This window comes from Tamandua tetradactyla, chromosome 4 (genome assembly GCF_023851605.1).
Source record: "Tamandua tetradactyla isolate mTamTet1 chromosome 4, mTamTet1.pri, whole genome shotgun sequence".
NCBI classification, from domain to species: Eukaryota; Metazoa; Chordata; class Mammalia; order Pilosa; family Myrmecophagidae; genus Tamandua; species Tamandua tetradactyla.
The window spans coordinates 119,133,424-119,139,100 of NC_135330.1; the positions used below are offsets into that span (position 1 = coordinate 119,133,424).

At 41.0% G+C, this 5,677-nt stretch overlaps 1 long non-coding RNA gene across 1 annotated transcript; it reads right to left on the minus strand.

The window, feature by feature from the left end:
* Window positions 1-1,577: 1,577 nt before the first annotated feature.
* LOC143679309 (uncharacterized) lies at window positions 1,578-4,671 on the minus strand. The gene is made up of 3 exons (XR_013173640.1): window positions 4,608-4,671; window positions 1,837-1,923; window positions 1,578-1,643 (listed from the first exon to the last, which is right to left on the minus strand). It is a non-coding gene; the product is annotated as an uncharacterized LOC143679309 (long non-coding RNA).
* Window positions 4,672-5,677: the final 1,006 nt, after the last annotated feature.

The following is a 5,677-nucleotide window of genomic DNA, read 5'->3' on the forward strand; positions in this document are numbered from 1 at the left end:
TTTTACATATTGTAACATGTTATGGTAGGTTGAAAGTTGGTTGAACAAATATATTTAAACTCAGAGAAAGGAGATGAGGTTAATGAACTGAAGAGACATAAAAGGAGAGAGTCTGCCACACACTCATTTCTTGTGCCATACATCATGGCACTTAATTGTGTTTTGTATTTCGTGTCTACACAAACATTCCTGCATAAAAGTTTCCTGTATATAAGTCCTGCCTCCTCTTCCACACTAAGTGCTTAAAGACCAGGAAAGATACCACATATTATTTATTCTTTATAATTTAATAACAGTTCTCAATAAAGACTTCATGTTTACTGTTCACCAAATGCCATCAGAAAAAAATGGTCCTTGCCATTGAGGAACTCATAATTTAAAGTGAGAAAAACATGGAGTCCATTTTGATAAACTATGGTGGACACTTAAAGTGATCATCCTTTCTCTCGGCAGACCCTTCAAATCTTTCCTTTTTTTTTTTTTTTTTTTGGCATGGGCAGGCTGCAGGAATCAAACCCGGGTCTCCAGCTCGGTAGGCGAGAATTCTTGCCACTGAGCCACTGTTGCTCCACCTGAGACCCTTCAATTTTGAGTCTTTGGCCTAAGGAGCCGGGAAGTGCCATCTCTTCTTTCCACCGAAGTTTGTGAGCTTCCCAGGTACTAGATACCACGAGGCTAATCTGAACTCCACGAGTGTATGTCTGCAAAAACTTGAGCGAATGTGCACATGTTACGTGGACTTGTACTGGAGGGAACATCAGGACGGTCTAGAGCTTTATAAAACTGACAAGAACGTTGGGAAGATTAACAAGTTAATATTTCACAGCATGCTTTGAAGATGGGAAGTGTGAACGTAAGTGCTAATTATTATTATTAGCCCCGTGACCTTTTTCCTTTTCCCTTTACTGTTAGATTTATCGTAAAACTTCTTAACTTCAAGGGAAATTATTGTTCTTTAGATGAGCATTTTTTAGGAAGTCAAATGTTAATATATGCATTAATGGAAAAATCACTTCTTTCATTATACTTTTTATTCTCCCTTGAGACAGAGATGGCATCATTTATCTACTCTGTAAGGTGCGTAGCAAGGCAGAGCATATTTTGTCACTCTGCAAGTATGCTTGGCAATAGTTTGCCTCCCTGTAGGAGAAGCAAATTATGTGTTTGCGATCTTAGCTGTGACTACTGAGATTAAGGTAGACAAAAGCAAACCAATCAGAACTTGGGTAACTAAAGAAACTTGCGTTCTAAAATGGTCGCCAGGAGAGACTCAGTCTATACTACCAGAGTTGCTGGCCTTCCCCACAATATTTTGGAATTGCCTTCAGAAGCACTTTTACAAGCCATAGTAAGAGAGAGTCTCATTACTTCATGTCTCATCTTTACCTGGAGAAGAGCATCAGAGAATAAAAGTGGGAAATGCTCCCAAAGGGAGCCCTCTGTGCTGGTGTGTGTGGAGCTCAGAAAGTTGGTGAGATAGAAACCTAGTTCAATAATGTAAGGCAAACCCACCCAGTGCTATACGTAGCTGCATAATTTCGAGACAATTTCAAGCACAAGCATTGACATGCTTTAGAGCATTTTTAACTTTAGATTTTTTTGTTAAACGTGGTTGCTTACAACTAGGTTTTGAAGACATTTCCCTGAAGAAGGAAAGAAGACAAACAGGGAGATTAGCAATGCCCCTCACCCCTCCACTGCCCCCTCACCCCTCCACTGCCCCCTCACCCCTCCACTGCCCCCTCACCCCTCCACTGCCCCTCCCACCACTCTCGCCTCTCTTTTTCCAGTAGCCTGATCAGATATTCTGATAACCCAACTCAGCACCCTACTCACCTTTCGCTTGTTTCTCTCTTCCTTTCTTCCACCACGGGCAATGATAGCCAGACATTTTTGGTTACTTCCCACCTTTTCCTAATCAACCTGATTTGTTGCCAATGAAGAGAAAGAGAAATAGATAAAGGACTGCTGGAAGAAAGAGTTGGCTGTAGAGTTATAGGCTTATAACTTTCCCTCCCTCATATACATTTTTCAGGTCCAGATTGGGGATGTAGAGGAATGAGACTGTGGGGGAATGGTAAACTTAGCAGACTAAGCTTAGCCTTTGCACCATGGTACATTTGAACAGGAAATCGTTCTTCTCACTTTCATAAACTGCCATATTACTAAGGGTTTGGGTTAAGAAATCATTGCCATATCCATCTCACATGGATTTCCATGGCATTTTCCTTTCACCAATTGAATAGCACTCATAGCTCTCCCCACTTTGTACTATTATTCTTGAAACACAAAATTTATCTCTAACTATTAAACTATAAACCCAACTTCATATCTCTTCCTGGGCCTAGCATAATCAACACCAAATACAATATCACTGAGTTAAGGAGTGACTGTCCAGGACTTACAGTTACAGAGTTAAAAAAGTATACAGACTCATTTTAAGTCTAGCACTCTCGGTCAGGATAAGCTAGGTTGTGTTGCAAGATCACACAACTCTAAACTCTCTGACTTAACTTGGCAAAGTTTATTTCTTGCTTAGGTAAACTCTTTTGCAGGTCCAGGAAGTTCTCAAAGAAGCTCGTTCTGTCTGTGGGAGCAAAACATTCCTGTCTTTTGTTTCAGTCCTGTGGAAACTCCATTATGAATGACATGTGACTTCAAGGTTTCCTTTGGCAGGGCAAGAGATCATGGACAATCCTGCACTGACTCTCAAATCCTTCAGCTCAGAAGAGACACACGTCATTCTGTTCCCAGCCTGTTGACCAGAAATTGTCACACGACTCAACCCAACATGAAGGGGCCAGGAAGCAATGCCTTGCGTGTGTCAGGAAAGGGAGGAAGACCAGAAAGACTGCTGAGCAAAACAATGTCTGCTTTGGGCACATTTTTTTCCTAAAAACAATGATTGTTCTAGTTTGCTAGCAGCTGGACTGCAATATACCAGAAATGGAATGACTTTTAAAAAGGGAAAATTTAATGAGTTGCTAGTTTACAGTTCTAAGGCCGAGAAAATGTCCCAATTAAAACAAGTCTATAGGAATGGCCAATCAAAGTCATCCATCCAGGGAAAGATACCTTGGTTCAAGAAGGCTGATGAAGTTCAGGGTTTCTCTCTCAAGTGAGAAGGCACATGGTAAACACAGTCAGGGCTTCTCTGTCAGCTGGAAGGGCACATGGCAGACGCGGCGTCATCTGCTAGCTTTCTCTCCTGGCTTCCAGTTTCATGAAGCTCCCTGGGAGGCATTTTCCTTCTTCATCTCCAAAGATCTCTGGCTGGTGGACTCTCTGCTTCATGGTGCTGCAGCATTCTCTGCTCTCTCTGAATCTCTCATTCTCCAAAATGTTTCCTCTTTTATAGGACTCCAATAAACCAATCAAGATGCACCCAAATGGGTGGAGACATGTCTTCACCTAATCCAGTTTAACAACCACTCTTGACTAAATCACATCATCCAGGGAGATGATCTGATTACAGTTTCAAACATACAGTATTGAATAGGATTTATTCTACCTTATGAAATGGGATTTTGATTAAAACATGGCTTTTCTAAGGGGCATACTTCCTTTCAAACCAGCACAATGATCTTGAGAAGCATTGTGCTTTATACAATATTTACTGAGTCCTTACCATGTACAAGGCACTGTTTTAAGTGCTGAGGGTCTGACAGTGAAAATGTCAAAGAAGAATATAACAAAGGGAGAACCACGTAAGTGAGATATTTGCAGACTGTGATAAAAGCTCCAAAGAAAGTAAAGCAGGATAATATTTTGGGGAATAACTTCCCTGTGATCTCATAGTAAATCTTAATAATCTTTAGTCTTGTGTTGGAAAGTTACTGCTTTTTTTCTGCTTTCTCATGTACAATTCAATCTGTAACATTGTCTGTCTTAAACTATACGATATTAACTGAAACTCAATCAAAAAGAACTTTCAAAAAGCAGGAATTTGTAAGCTTCAAAAATATTTCTAGGTATTAAAACAATTCATGAAAAAATTAACTCACACAGAATATTCATCAGGCAATGTAACTATTTAAGATGTGGATACACGTGTCCTCTAAGTTTGCTTAGCTTGGCTACTGAAATGCAATGTACCAGAAATGGGCTGGCTTTTAACAATGGGAATTTATTAGTTTGCAGGCTTATAGTTCTGAGGCCATGAAAATGTCCAAATTAAGGCATCATGAAAGTGATCCTGAACTCCTCTGTCACATGGTAAGGCACGTGGCGGCATCTGTTGTTCTCTTCTGTTTTTGTTGTTCCCAACTTCTGGCTTCAGTGGCTTCCCCTTTGTTTCTGAGGCTTTCTCTCTCAGCTTCTGTTTGGCTTTCTCCATGATCTTCTGTGTATTCTCTGTTTTTCATCCTCTTATAATGGACTCCAATAAGAAGATTATGACCCACCTGGGGTATGCCTCAACTGGAATAACCTGATGGAAAGGTCCCACCCACAATAGGTCTAGTGGGTTAGTTTTAACAACCTGATCTTCTGGGGTCCATTCAGTTTCAAACTATCATATCCTGTTTCAGTTAACTATTCCTTCATGACAGATCACCCCATCAGGTTTTTCACCTGGTGTTGTGAAAAACCAGGCATCATTTATTTACTTATACTTCTGCAGTTTGGGCAGGGCTTCGTGAAGACAGCTACTCTCTGCTTCGTGTGGTGTCCGTTGGGCTAGAATGTCCAAGATGGCTTCTTCATTCACATAACTGACCTCTCAGTTGGGTGACTGAACTACTAAGGTTATCTGAGCCTCTCTCTGTCCGTGCAGTTTCTCCAAGCGATTACCTTAGCCTTCCTCATGTTATAATGGCTGAGTTTCAAGATGACAAGCCTAAATGTTTGGGTTGCTTAGCAAGCCTTTGCTGCCATCACAGCAAATGCAGCCTTGGCCAAAGCAAGTCACATGGACAAGTCAGTGTGGGAGGGACTAAATAGCAAAGGAATGATGAGAGGCATGGTTCATTGAGACCTACCAATCATCTATCACTGTCAACCTTCTGGTCTCTAATAATTATCGTCTCTTCCTAATACGTGCAACCTCCTATGGAGATCCCTAGCTTCTGATTTCTTTACAGCATCAGGCTCAGGCTTGAAGTCCATTTACTCATCAGTCTGTGAGTTTCAAGTGGCAGCATAAGAAGCCAACAAAGGCAGTCTGGCTGGGGAGATGGTCCAGAGCCTATCTCTTACTGAGGGGACAGGCCACAGGAGGAGACTCTGGAATCCTGCTCTGCCTCCTGCCATCTGCATGAATTGCTACCAGTCTAGAAGCATGGAATGTTCTCAAAGTGAAGAGAATAATGGGAAAGTCTCCAAATCTTTGAATGATAGATTATTGATGTTTAAAATGCAAGTAAGTAATAGGAGTGCAAGGGTAGTTCAGTGGTAGAATTCTCACCTGCCATGTGGGAGACCCAGGTTAGATTCCTGGCCCATGCACTTTCCAAAAAAACAAACAAAATCAACAAAATGGTGCTGCAATAACGGGATACTCACATGGAAAAATAATGAAATGTGACCCCACCACATAACATACAAAAAAAAAATGCAAGTAAAAACTATCTCCCTAAATATGAGTCATATTAATTATTCTGGCCATCCTGTGGGTGGAGGCATTCCATAAATTTCTGAAAGAATTTTTGCAAACAAAATAAAAATGTGTCCCATCAAG